Below are 15548 nucleotides of genomic sequence, written 5' to 3'. Positions count from 1 at the left end.
ATCGGTTAAAGAGGAATTGAAGCAAGCAAGCACAACAAAACAAAACTAATCTGACTATTATAGCTTCTGATGGTTTCATTCCTTGAATAGGAAGTGAGTCACCTTCAAAGAACAGGATTATTTGTACTGACTTTTTTTTGGGGACTGATAAGGTATAACTGAAGTGACTTTTCAAAGAGGAATGAGTAATTCTTATGGAATAATCACAGAAGGCCTTTGATTGTAGCTATGCATGTGGCTCCCAAAGCGATCAAAATGCTACAGAAATGCTACAGGAATGCCCTTCCCATATAGTTGGGAAGTCACTGGTTGAAAAGAGACATCAAATGGAGCAGGCAAGCTAGCTGATTTGACCATTCCACCATATTGATACATTTTTAGATCTTAAAAAAACCAGATTCATGAAATGATTAGCAAGTGAAAGACCGATCTCTTTGCACCAATACTCAAATACTGTTGCAAGATTGGTACTGGAGCATGGTTGAGACCAATTGAAAATACGAATGCCAGATCCACAATCTTTGGAAACGGAAGACCCCAGGCCTCATTAACAAATACACAAAAAGAAGCATATTTAAAATGCTCCTAATTTTTTCTTAGTTGAAGTTCCTATATTCTCTTAGTTGAAATCAGAATACACCTAACCTTAGGAACTGCGTCAGCAGCAACCAACTTCCCAACAGCACTGATTACCAATTTGCATAGGTGAGGGGTAGTTTTGGCCCTTTTCTGTTGAAACAGTTAAACTTAGCCATAGGGCTTTAATGGCAATCTAACAAGAAAGTATAGATCAAGACTACATGGCATCTCAATTCTAATTCAAATTTCTTTAATAAATAAAAGTGCTATGATATGAAGCATGATACTAAAAATTAATTGTTCTAGATGCAAGCTCTTTTTGAAACTGGTTTAAATATAATACTGTTAAGAGCCATACAATATTCCTCCATACAACAGTAAGATGTGAGCTAGAACTGCCATGAATTGAAAGAAAACAATGAATGGGAGAGCAAAAACCACCTGGAATATGTAGTTGGCGTTAACAAAGTTTCCAGAACTTTTGAAGAATGGAATATCTGGAGAGTACCCCAAAGCTTCTAGCTCTGTGGATGCAAGGGTTGCTTTCCTGAAACAGCCACCATTGTTCTGAAAAAACAACACAAACCTGAACCAAGAAAAACAACAAACTCAATTAACCAAAAGAGAAAATAGAAGGCACTGATAGGAGATAGGTGGAACATAGATGTTTGGAAAAATGGATACCCTACATGCAAGTTGACTTGCACGAAGACCTTCCAGAGATTTATTAGTCAGGAAGGACTTAAGTATTTCAAATAAGGACTGTGCCATAGTTTATGATAAGAGTGTAGGCATCAGTAAACATGCAGACGCATGTTAAGAAGAAGAAATGCAATTACCTAAACAAGTAAATTAAAGCAGTTGTGGTGGCAAGACTACGAAAAAGAATTATTCAAACTACAATATACCCACCTCGTCATCAATACTTCTGAAGTTTTTGAGAGTCTCTGCAAGATCTTTATGCAAACTTTCAATGGAAATTTGCCTTGACAATTGAAGTTCATACAACCTGTTCAAGTCAACAAGCAGTGAGTATTCATCATCACCATCACCATCCTGCAACGACAACAATTGCACATTTGACCAAGCTGCATCAATAGAACACAGTCACCTTCAATTTGTTAAGGGCACATACAGCAACTTCTATTATAGCAGATTTAAGTTTGATAATGAGCTCATCTTCAATCCCCTTTGATTTGTTAAGGACGAAGTCCTGTAACTCCCCACGACTCTCAGTAGCACAGAAGTTCAATGCTTTTACACAAGATTCTACGAGCTTCCTTCTCACCATTCTGAAAAAATGCCTCTTTCACCAGAAGGACAGAAGATTTAAAATCCTGGAAAAGCAAAAGAAAACAGATTTTAGTTACCAGTTCAAAAAAATTTATTTCATATTGGCAATCCCCTATACAGTCCATAATCGTAATAAGTTCCACAAATGCACCTGAAGGAAGACTTGGCAGACATCTGTGGGAGCATTTAATGAAATTCTCCATCTTAAATATTACACTTCTCCATACTGCACTAATGCCTATTTCTGGAACAATGATACGTTGACAATGAGCTCATCTTCAATCCCCTTCAATTTGTTGAGGGTGTAGTCCTGTAACTCCCAACAAATCTCAGTAGCCCAGAAGTTCAAAGCGTTTATTCAAGATCTCAGAGCTTCCCTCTCACCATGCTTAAAAAATGCCTCGTTCATCAGAAAGACAGCAAATTTAAAAATCTGGAAAAGCAAAAGAAAACAGCTTTGAGTTACCAGTTCAAAAAAAATAATTACTTCATATTAGCAATCCCATATATAGTTCATGATAGTAATAGGTTTCACAAATGCACTTAAATCTTGTCTTTTAAGAGAATAGAGCTCTAGGTTCATATGAACAATGAGTTCAAGAAGATAGGGAATTTTTGCTTTGTCAGACATAAATTTGCGCATAAGCTGTGGATAATTCCTCATCATAGCAATGGTTATATCACGCATAGAACTTTCAAACACGTCCTGGCGATTACAGCATAAGCATTCAAAGAATTCAGTATCCCGGAGTAGTATGGTGGAACAACACCAACATAATTTGTCATTGACAAAGAACACTTCAGAAGGAACCTTTTACCAAATTACCTCAAACATCATGTTCAATAGTCCAGCCATTGCAGCTTTCGGATCCTTCTCATAGTGTTCCACCCAATGCTTGGTCTTTTCTCAAACAATAGCGACTAGCTAGAAGCTCCTTTTCTAGGACAGTAAGTTTAGTCCTCCATGGTGATGATGCAACGAAGACCTTCCCCCTTCAACATTAATTCAAAAGCCTTGTAGATTTCAGAATATGGGAAGTGTATGAGTGATGAATTTCTCCAATTCAAATTCCTTTTTCATGTGTTTCTCAACAACAGAAGGAATATCCGAACAAGGTTTGTAGTTTCCAAAGAAGGTTCCTTTGAGAGTCCTTTCATGTAGAAAGTTCATAGGGTGTGTCTTGAACACAGCTTCCTTATGGGGTATACCAATAAGAACAGCCACTCCCCACCCCTGAAAATTAATTACGACAATGTTCATTAAGATTATTGTATAAATAAGAATATACAACTAAGGAACTATCTTTTTACACCAATAATAAAAAGATACAATACAATTCCATCCAACTTTATGGATGGAATTGGACAAAAGTAAGTTGCTATCTCACTAGACAAAAGAACAATATTTACTTTCTAAAAGATAAAGAGAGACCCAAAAGCTATAGTCAAAATATAAAACCAAGAGAAAAGATAGTCGAACAATTACATACATAAAATCAGTCAGAGCAAAGTAAAGGTGAACAGATGGCCAGAACATGCACACTGGCAAATGCAAAGATCAGCTCATAATCATGGAACTTCGAAATCAAACTTACCAGTCATCCACTTCAAGAAATCCCATAAGCAAGCCCAGGGGTTGACTATTTTCTAGCTCCGAGGAGCGCTCAGCAACTGCATCTGTTTCCATGTCAAATGCAGCATACAGATCCACCGTCACATCTCCTTGCTTCTCTTCATCCATGAGATCCTTCCCAGTAGCAGCAACAATTATTCTACCTATTTTGTTAGCCTACATGAATCCAAGAGGAAAGCTAAAATAACCCACTAACCAAACAAGCACGCAAAATTTCAAGCTAAAATACCCACATTGAACAGAAGTATTCACACTAGAAAATGTTGGAACCTCATCAAGTCTTTTAGCTAAAAATGCATTGTAATGGTCAAAAGCAGCATCCTCCTTGGGAAGTAAATGTGCATAACTGAAACAAAAACCAGGTCGCCAGTAGCAATAAGTTGAATTAAATCCAATAGTCCAGGTTACCTACCAAGAGCCAACTAGAAAGCCCAATTAGGCTTTGGGCCTTTCACAACTCAAATTAATCAGTAGATGCTTTGCTTTTGCTCAGAATAAGCAACTTCTTATATCAATAAACAAGAGTATGTAAAGATCCTACTTATTATCCCAAAAGGAGAAGACACATAAATAGCATATTGTTTCCCTGTATTCATTTTATCAAGCTTACAAGTCTCTGCCTTTTGTTGCCTCCCTAGTGCCCTTTGACACCAATCTCAGGGAAACATCCTATTTTATTATTATATTAAATGATCTTTTAGATGATAACATTCATATCATCCTTTTACAAGCAGTATGTTGTACATAAAAGAAGCCACGAAAAAACTACACGAGATAATCTTAACTCCTTAAAAATACTTTGGTCCAACGAATACAGTGCCTTTACTTATCTATTTTGTTTTACTATCATAATTCACATTAGTCGCCAGCATCATCAGAAGGCATCGGTATCCTATACTCTTAGTTATGTCAATGTGCAAGAGATAATAACCAAAATCACCAAGTCAAACTCTTAATTTTTTGATAAAATACACAACTTTTTCTACATTCTTTTGACAAGGTAAATTTCTCGATTTGTGCATGTCATCCAAATTATATTTACACATAAAGAAGGTGTCCGATAAAATACACAGTTAAATTACCATCTACAGCTTGGTGAAATAGATAATAAATAACAAAACCCATTTCTGCAAGAGCAACATAAAGAGAAAAAAAACCACTCAAGCACGAAGAAAGACATAATACTTGCTAGCAAGAAAGGTGGATGTTCATGCACTCTTTATGCACAACAGTTATTCAGAGCTTATTTAAAGCCTAATGTTCACTACAAAAGTTAAGTATCCTTTTTGGCACCCAAATCTTTAAAGAAATTGTAAAGCGGAGGAGGAAAAGGTGGGTTGAGGTAACCAAGTATACAGATATACTCACATGCTATCAACATAAATGAAGTCTCTTTTCACCAGCAAGGCCGTCAGCTGATAAAGTTCACTTGGAACAGGATCATTTACTTCCAGGCGTTGGTAGTATTGAAACTTAAACCCCAGAATCTGGAGGCATGGGACTGCAAATAATGGAGAGAAAATGGAAAACAAATGCACTTTCAAGACTGCGGAGCTCCACAAAACAAGAAAACAATAAGGCAACCACAATTATACCTTGGGAAATATGGGATCAAGTCCAAAATATACTATTTACCAGGCTGACGTTCAAAACACTCCAAAACCTGTATAATCACAGGCCAAAGATAGAACTGAACACTGACCTTTCAAAGGTTTAAAAGGAATGGAAGTCAAAAAATGGATTAAACAGAGTAGAAATGTACGATATCATTATGGATAAAGAACGTACAATATCAAAGACTCGGTTTGGATCCAAATCAAAGTGCCCAATCAACAACTGCATATGGTCCAAGAATTAGAAATACATAAAAATAAGATTTCAGCTACCAAAGTGCTGAGTTGAAAATAAACCTTGATTATGCCAACTGTAGCAGCTGAAGCATTATGGTTAGAACCCTCTGGAATTTGACAAAGGAGAGTGACCTACAATTACAGTCAATGGAAGGTCAAAATAAAGGAGAAAACAGAAGTTGAGCTACAAAGAAGTGGAGACGAGGAAAACATCACCAAAAGCAAGCATGAACTTCTAAAATTTGCCTAATCTAAAGAACAAACACATAGAGAACTTTGCTTTGTACAAAGCAAGAAAGGAATGGGATAATCCTTTTGCTTGGAAGGAGAAGTGTGAGTTCGGTCTTTCTTCCCTTACTTTAATCCAATGACTAAAGAAAGGGAAAGGATGAAAGTTCGCACCAGACACTCCCTTGTATCTGTAACCATCAGTGTTTAAGGGCAACCAGTTTTCATTGGACAGGCAGAAGTCCTCCAGTCACCTCCCACACTTACGTGTCATTTAGTTGCACTTAATGGGGTCTGAATCTGAATGCTTCAGATCTCGGTCCATTAAGTGCATTTGTTTTTGCATTTTAAAATCTCTTAATGAGGGAGGCAAGACTGAAATGATTCGGACATGCGAAGACAAGATTGCGCATATGCCCCATAGAGGAGGTGTGAGAGGTTGTCTATGGGGGTCTAAGGAGAAGTAGAGGTATGCCGAAGAAGTATCAGGCAGAGGTGAGTATATAGGACATGGAACACATACAGCTTACCGAGAACATGATCCTAAATAGGAAAATATGGAGGCGAGGATTACAGTAGAAGGTTAGAAGGTAGTTGAGCATTGTCTAGTTTCCCTCATAACTATTATTAATATTACGCTCCTATCTTGTTCTTCGATTTTTATTGTTGCATGTTTGCTTTGCTTCGGTTATCGTACTATATGTTGTTACTATTGTTCTTTTCTCCATTATTTTCGATCTCACTATTTTACTATTGTATTTCTTTTTCATACTAACTTTTATATAAAGTCATATTCTTTAATTGAGCTGAAGATCCATCGGAAACCTCTCTAGCTTCAAAAGGTAGGGGTAAGGTGCGCCTACACACTACCCTCCTCAGACACCACTTGTGGGATTACACTAGGTTTGTTGTTGTTGTTTAATGGGTCTGAACGAACCTGAATAAATCACATTTCAGACATATTTAGAAACGCTACTTTTATTTCCTGAAAAGTTCACGCTTCTCTTTTTCTCTTCAACAGAAAATTTCATACCTCTTTTATATTCAAGAATGGTAACAGTATATTTAAAAACACTAAGGAAGTGTTATACCATATTTACAGCAACAGAATAGATCAAAAGTGATCTATCTACAGACTACCTAACATATCTAACAGAGAATCTGTATTCTCTACATGGTTTAATTTACACCAAATATAAGACAAAATGATACAATTCATCTTAACTTTTGCATAGAATTGCATGTCTAAAAAATATTCTGAGTTCCTCTCAACCACCATATGCAAGCAGGGACCACTCCACCACTGTTTCTGTCTCACTATGTTCCCCTTGTTGTTCCAGGTTCTAGCAGATCAGCAGAATTAACAGACATAGTCCATCTACACCCCCACCAAGTTTAGGAACATAGCCACAATTGCAAGTGAAAGACAATATAAACAGATGGCCATGGATTTTTAAAGCTTTTCCACATAAAACACCTTGAACACAATTGAAAGCCCTCTGTTCTTGAGTTTTCTTGAGTTAGGCAAGCTTCTCTAGCAACCAGATAGGAACTTTAGCCTTCCAAATACACGTCCATGGCCAATTTACAATGGATTGGCCTGCCTGTGAAAGGTTAAGATGCTCTGATTTAACAGTACAAATCCCATTCTTGTTTTTGTTCAATAAGAGTATTCTTCCTCCTTTTTGAAGCTTCTACGCTAAATTAAAAATCATTAATTCTCCCCAGATCCCAATCATTTAAACCTCTCCTGAAGATGATATTCCATCCATTCAATCCCCAAGCACTATCCAGATTGATGTCAGGAAGTGATGCTATAGAAAAAGAACTCAGGAAACATGTCTTTTAGTGTACCATGACCTACCCCATTTATCATGCCAAAATGAAGTCCTTCTCCCATTACCCACCCTTGTACTAGTATTCATCTTAAAAGAATCGCATAGTTGCCTGCTAGCTTTCCAGACCCTGTCCCATGAGGGTTGTTGATTGGACTTGTACATCACTGATCTGTGTGGTTCTATTTTTCACCAATGACTAAACTCCACAAGGCATCAAGGTCAGAATTGTACCTCCACAACCACTTCATGAGTAAGCTTTGATTATGTGCTTCTAAGTTCCTACGGTCCATCCCCGTCCTTTTGCTGGTAATGAGAGATTCCCAATTAACTAAGTGCATGTTTCCCTATCTTCCTCACTCACGAAAGCTCTCTCTTTTAAAATTGAAAGACAAAAGTAAGAACTCCAGTTAAATAGCCATCACCCATTTTTCTCTTTTTTTCATTGCTAATTTATTTTGGATTTCACATACTGCTTCCTTTCACTTTTACTTATATACAATACTAGAAATAGATAACTTTTACTTGTCCAATTTGGAATGCGAAGAGATGATTTGTCATTTTAGACTATTTTACATTTACTAATCATTTCATTTCCCAACATGTAGCTGACTTATATAATTAGGGGTATATAGCAAAAATTTCCATTTTTATTGAATTTAAAAGAACAATACATAATACAGGAATAGTATACAAAGAGAAAAACATAATTTCCACCCGTGCTTTCAACAATAATTGAGGAAGTCAAGCCTAAAATTTATATATAATCTCAAACTGCAATAATAAAAACTACAGAACATTAGTCCAACTAGAAGACCACAACTTCCATTCCTCCTTTCAACATAATAAAATTTCAGAATGACACGCAAACTAGAAGACCATAATCTCCACTGTGCTTTCACCAATAATCTAGAAACAAAGCCTAAATATGTAGATTCTCAAATCCAAATTAAAACATCAAAACTACTGTAACAAAACCTACAAAACAGCAGACAAAATTTATAATACCAATTAAACACTGATGAGCATTTCTAGCAGAAGTGCCTCCTAAAGCCTTACTCGGACGATTCTTCTCTCTCTTCCTCATTCACAGTGTTGTGTAATTGCCCTTCGTTAACCCTAGTTTGAGTTCTCATTCGTTTTTGTACACGATTAACTCAATAATTACGTCTCAACTATTAACTTAATCAGTTGAATACGTTGAAATAAAAAACCAAACTCACCATACAACAGATTCGCTGTTTCCAACACTCCTCCGAGAATTGCTGTTGCTGTAAGCCCTAGAAACCGAAGCAAAAAAGCGTGAATTATACAGAAGAACGAGACGGTGAGAAAATGCAGAGAATCGCTGTTTCCGACTCACCATACGACGACGATTGCTGTTTGCGACACCACTGGTTCATCCTCCGTGAATTGATGTTGCTGTAAGCCCTAGAAACCGAAGCAAAGATCAGAAAATTTCCGAAACCCACCAAGAGAGAAACCCTATATAAAAAACCAAACTCACCATAGGACGATTCGTTGTTTCCGACACCACTGGTTCCTCCACAATAGCACCAGAGTTTTCAGAATCCTCGAACGATTCTTCTCTCTCTTCCTCATTCACACTGCTGAGTAATTGCTCTTCTTTAACCCTAGTTTGAGTTCTTGTTCGTTTCTGTACACGATTAACCCAATAATTGGGTCTCAACTATTGACTTAATCAGTTGAATACTGTTGAAATAAAAAACCAAACTCACCATACAACACATTCGCTGTTTCCAACACTCCTCCGAGAATTGCTGTTGCTGTAAGCCCTAGAAACCGAAGCAAAAAAGCATGAATTATACAGAAGAACGAGACGGTGAGAAAATGCAGAGAATCGCTGTTTCCGACTCACCATAAGTATAAAAGGTTTTTAAAATCTATAAATTAATTGACAGGTAAAAATTACATGAAGGGAAGAGAAATTGAAGGATGGGTTACGTGTGTGAGATAATAAGTAAATTAATTTTATTGGAATGAAGTTTTAAAAATATTTGATATTTAAATATTATTTTTATAGCTATATCAACTATACTTTTAGTTTTATAATATATTATGTTGAAAACTTTCTAAGGATAATATTAATTTTATGATTATTTTACATGGATTAAACATCAAATACTTTAATTTTTACGTGTTTGTCCTTTATTATTTTATAAAGTTTGAACTAAATTATTATTTTTTGTTTAACAATTTACTAATTCAACACTCCACATGAAATATTTAATATCAGGTGAATAAATGATATATTGATAGATTTAACTAATCTTTTATTCAAAATCAAAAGATTCAAAATATTCTTTACTATTTTAAATTTGCGTAAATTATAGTAGAAAATGATTTAAAGATAAAAATAATCTTAATTAATACAATCGCTATATTAGGTTTACTCAAACTGTTTATTAGATATTTTAAAATTTGATTTGAACTATATCATGAAAATATGAATATTTATGAAAAGGGTGTCACGTTGATTTGAACTTTATCTGGTGAAGCATATTATGTGTAACTATAGTTATCATGAAATCAAATATTTTAAATTTTAAATTAAAAATTATATCATATATGTTAAAATCGTAATTTTGAACTTGAATTAATGTTATTATATAACGTTGTGAACAGTCTTAAATTTATTAAATGGCTTATAATTGTGATATTGTTCAGCATAGAATTTAACGTGTCACTAACCAAAACGAGAACCTCCTAGGTGGGCGAACCAACAAATCCAACCCAACTTATATTAATTGTTCAAATTACGAAATACTAACCATAATGCGGAAGCTTAGATCTTATTATATAATAAGAAATACAAATCCACTAGCGTCTATTAAATATCGTTTCCAAAACCTGAAAGTCATCACATCGAGGACATCTAATCTCCAATTACTAAGTCTAACAGTATCAAAGACAACAGGATGAATAAATAAAATAGTTTATGTCCAAAAAACTAAGGACACCATGCCATGGCTGAGAGAATCCAACACGAGCTAGAATGAATAGCTCACCCTGGAACCTGAGGTGGTGGAAACTGGCTAGAGTTGAGGGCAAGTTGAAGTCGTTGGTACACTCGTTGCACTCCACAAAAGTAAAACAAAGAAAAACACAAGTAGGGCTCAGTAGAGGGCAACATGTACTGAGTATATACCATCGGCTGACTCAAAATAGTAACTAATATGCATAAAGTAATAATATAAAATCAACTATATCACTTAGCAGGTGATAAGAAACAAACAATAAACAAGTGACAACTAAAGCAAGTATGTAATCAATCACAGTAGCAAGCACACACATAAGGACCCATGCCTCCACACCACACTCATTTGGGAAATGGGTTTTTGAGATTGAGTACATTTAGTTAATTCAATATGTTTTCCTCTTTATGTTGTGTCGGAACGTCCCGATCCAATGATACCGTGTCTAAACGTGACATTCGATCTATTATTGTGTCGGAACGTGACACCCGATCCAATAATACCATTTCAGAACGTGACACCCGATCCAATAATATTGTTAATTTATCATTTATTATCACTACTTTTCACTTCATTAACAATATTTTATCAAGCTTCTTTATTCAAGGCATCACTTCGATAGAGAAGGTTCAAGATTATAATATTCATGGTTTTAAGATTTCAGACCAATCACAAACAACATATAGATTATCCAAACCACATAACCACATAGAAAAATTCGCAATATCACTCAATGACTATCAATCACTATTAAGAGTCTATCTATCACATAGAATAAACCATAACCTACCTTTACAGAAGAACCGAAGTCAAGCAAGCTAATTCTCCAATGTTTTTCCTTTCCTCAATGTCTCAGCACGTTTCCAATCTATCAAGTATGCATAATTCATAAGTTAATGAGTCCATAGACACCATATATACTATACTTCTAGCCTAGGTCTCAAAAATTACCCAAAAATCATAGAGCACGAATCTAAATCAAGTTTAAATTTCAAGCCTAAGATTAAGTCTCACTTCCTCCATTTACCATAACCTTAATGAATTCATATAATACAATACACCTAATATTTAATTACTTGTCTCAATATATCGAAAAATTTATAATAACAACCGTACATATATATATATATATATGGAATATAGTCAAAATTTTATAAACATAACTTAGATGAAAATTGAAGAAATATATATCTTCATCATCACCTAATTATTAATTAATAAACAATTACCACTAATTTAGTCAAATACCTACGAACCCACCTGGCAGCCATAGTTTCTTTCAATTTGCTTCCACATGACCATTCTATATACTTCATATCTTCCACTACTAATACACCATAAAATAATACTAAAAAAAATTGTTGCCCTCCCCAAAAATCCAAAAACCAAATCGCTATTCACTGACATTTTAACTCAACTTTCAATTTATACAAATACATCACTTGTAATCATTAATTCAGTTATAACCTTTATCATTAATAAATTTCCAACCAACACGCTATACCCTTCCAATTATATATTTAACTAACATACTATAATCACATCAGGATACATGCTGATCAATGCAATTGATACAAAAATAATTTTAAAGGGAAGAGCATACAAACCTTACAAATGAAAAATTAATTATTTAATACCTACCACCACTATATAACCCTAGTTAAAAAAATAGTTCCAAAGTTACCATTTAAAATTTATGGTAATACAAATTTACCGTAGTTAAATATTTAAATTTCAAACTAAAATTATATCATATATGTTAAAATCTTAATTTTGAACATGAATTAATGTTGTTATATAATGTTGTGAATAGTACTTAAATTTGTTGAATGACTTATAATTGTGATATTGTTCAACATAGAATTTAACGCTTCCTAAATATATTTATTTATCCTAAATTCATAAGTTTAAATTTTAGTTCTCATAAAATTATTTTTCAGTTTTGAAATTTGATTGTCCTTTTAACAATTTTCTTTAGAAATGAAAAGGTACTGAGAGGTTTTAAAACTGTTTTTTTTAGATTGTGATTGTCAATAATAATTTATTTAGATTAAGGATAAAACTAAAAAATAAAATTATCTAGTTGGATATATAATCTCTTTTTTTTGCACATTCAATTTAAATACTATTTTATTTTATTTTTAAATGAAAACTTTTACATTTTTTTAGAAATTGAAGTCAGGGTAATGGAAAGTTTTAAATATGCATGTATATATATTTGATTGTCATAAAAATTACTCTATTCCAGAAAAGAAATTAAAAATGGATTTAACTAATTGGATATTTTTTTTCACATTAAGTCAAAATACAAATTTAAAAATTTCTAAAAAAAATAATTATATAATGCCTTTGGCAACGACTTAGCGAATAAAAAAGTTCTAATTTTCTATAATTCTTATCTACAATAACCAAATTCTTGGCATATTGAAAATATATAAATAATATAAATCACTATTGCTATTAGGACTTTTTCCAAACAGTTTTTGCATTATATACATTCCCTTGAGTTATTTTTATGTTTTGTCCTTTAATATATGTATCATAAGTGTTAAGAGAAAAAATCCACTAAAATTATTATATCATTTGCTTGACCATATTTGTTTTATTATTTTATTAAATCATTTGATTTACGAACATTTATTAGTTGTTTGAAACTAGTACAAAACATAAAAAACTTACAATAAAGATATTAATGTTTTTTATTTAATTTATTAAATAAAAATAAATGTGAAAAGTGTAAATTCTCATAAAATAATGATTTTGACTCAACTTAGCTAACTCAACAAAACATGGAATCATGTCGTTAATTTCAAGTCATAACATCTTCTCAACATTTATACAACTTGAGATGTAGATATAAAATTATATAGTATTAGAGACTTAAAGATCTCATAAAATTTCAAAAATCAAGTTCTAATTAGAGTTATCGAATTTTTATTTGCATAATGATATACTTACAAAAATAGACATAATTCTCCATTGAGTGTATATATGAGATCGTTTCTTCGCTGACTTGGTAGATTATTCAATAGATCTACCAAATAGAAGTAGCATCCACCGAAATATATCTATATTTATCCTTTCATAATCACTATACATACTTGTTCAAACTTGACATCGATAACATACAAATTACTACCTAAATCACTTGCATACAATCACCATTATCTATGTATTACTCATCACTTCAAATGATGAAGATTAATTATCATAAACCAATGAAATATAAAAAATAATCATAAGAATAAAAAAAAGACACGAAAAGAAAAAAATGTTACCATGTTTAAGTGGTTGAATAAATATAAGAGAATAGAAATTCTGAAATTAGTAGATTTTTAAGAAGATGTAAGTGATGGAGTTAATATTATCTATGCATCGTGCGGGTGCTTATACTAGTAATTATAATAATATTCTATATATACGATAAATGAAAATAGTTTGCAATGTGGTTAAGTGGTAGCTATTGAAAAGTCACATGACAATTTTTAAGTTAATAAATATTATAACAAAAAATTTAGGTAAATAATTAAAAGTAATAGAATTAGAAAATACATGAATAATAATTAAATGGAAACAAGATAAAATCTTATATCAAAACGACTTTTGGCATCACCGGAAGGATCGAAACCACATTCGTAGACCGACAATTTTTCTATTAGACTTTTTTAAAAAAAACTCATTATCTTTAAAATAAAAACCCACATATAGAAGAGATCTAAATTAACTTTTTTTTGTTTCATAAACTTATCATTTTCACAAGTTATAAAATAAATTTTGCATACATTTAATGTAATATCAAACTAAAATAAAAATATAATAATAATAATAGACTAATAGTAATATATATATATCAATATTCTTTTTTATTATATAGGAGAGAGTTCGTCAACGTGCATGCTTCAGCGTGTTTAGAAAAAAAATATTTAAAAATTATTTCTTTTGTCTTACTTTAATTTAATTAGTGCATAATATTTTCGGGATCCGCTTTAGCTATGACTTTTAGTAAACATGTTTCGGAAAAAAAATTAAAAATTATTTATTTTGTTCTAAGTTAATTTTAATTATTGTATAATATTTTTGAAATTATGGGATCCTTTTTTAGCTATGATTTTTAGTTTTATATTCATATTCTTTAGTTATAGCTTTATTATTTTTAATGTCGGTTATATTTGTTTATATCTTATAATTACTTTGAGTAAAAAATCAACGATCGATGACTAAAAATACTTTAATTATGAACATCTTAATAAACCTTTTCACATACAAACAAAAAGTAATTAAAAATTTAAAAAATCTAAAAATCATATTAAATTTTAATTAACCTTTCTAAATTCTATCTATATCACATTAATTAAAAATTAAAAATAATTAGATATTGGGCTCGTGCTAGCATGGACACCTGTGTTATATCATAAATGAAAGTAGTTTGCAATGTGGTGAAGCCAAGTGACAGCATAATGAAAAGCCACATGAAAAATATATTTGTAACGACCTATTTCCGTCATTATAGAGAAGCCAACGGGAAAAAAATTTGAGCCAAAAAACTTTTTCGTAGTAACTTGAGATTTCTCAACCTAGTCCATATTTGGACGAAATCGGAGTCATCAAAGTCTAGGGAAATCTGCTAGCAATTGGGGTGATTTAATTATGATTTTGGTCACATGAGTAGATAAATAAGTCGTTAAGGAACTTCGTACGACTTTACGGAATTGAATTCGGGCGAGTAGAACTCTCAGAATTGATCTTAGCGTGAACGAGTAGTTTCTGAGTGTCGTTGGTTGAAGGTGTGTTACGAAAATGAGGACTTGGAATTATTAAAATAGCTCACTGGTTCGTGCAAGCCGCTGGGGCGGGATTTTTGCCTCCAGGGTGGGGCTGCTGTAGCGGGTCCAATGCGACTTAACTCGGAAATAAACCCCAAAACATCTTTATTCTGCACTTTTCGACTTTGAGCGTAAGGAGACGAACCCCAGGATTCTTGACAGTTTTCCACCATTTTTAAGGCTAAAGGTAAGGTTTTAACTCCCCGAACCCGTTTTTCGATTTGTAGAACGTAATCTAATGGGTAATTATCGAGGGGAAGAGTTTTGATCTGAGAGTTTATGGTGGGAAAAAGCCCTAATTGGGATAATGA

The 15548-nt window shown here is 33.0% G+C and overlaps 2 long non-coding RNA genes across 3 annotated transcripts in view; both read right to left on the bottom strand.

Annotated features, from left to right (window-relative positions):
- Positions 1 to 1798: 1798 nt before the first annotated feature.
- Positions 1799 to 15548, bottom strand: part of LOC125808524 (uncharacterized) — a 15250-nt gene continuing 1500 nt past the window's right edge. For both annotated transcript variants that reach the window (XR_007441732.1, XR_007441733.1), the window contains exon 4: positions 1799 to 1916. This is a non-coding gene — a long non-coding RNA (uncharacterized LOC125808524). The remainder of the gene's footprint in view (positions 1917 to 15548) is intronic.
- Positions 5136 to 5488, bottom strand: LOC125808527 (uncharacterized). Its single transcript, XR_007441736.1, has 3 exons — positions 5416 to 5488; positions 5294 to 5341; positions 5136 to 5168 (listed from the first exon to the last, which is right to left on the bottom strand). It is a non-coding gene; the product is annotated as an uncharacterized LOC125808527 (long non-coding RNA).

This window comes from Solanum verrucosum, unplaced genomic scaffold (assembly GCF_900185275.1).
Source record: "Solanum verrucosum unplaced genomic scaffold, falcon-dt-bn FXZP01000444.1, whole genome shotgun sequence".
Classification (NCBI taxonomy): domain Eukaryota; kingdom Viridiplantae; phylum Streptophyta; class Magnoliopsida; order Solanales; family Solanaceae; genus Solanum; species Solanum verrucosum.
This window is presented reverse-complemented; position numbering and strand designations above follow the sequence as displayed.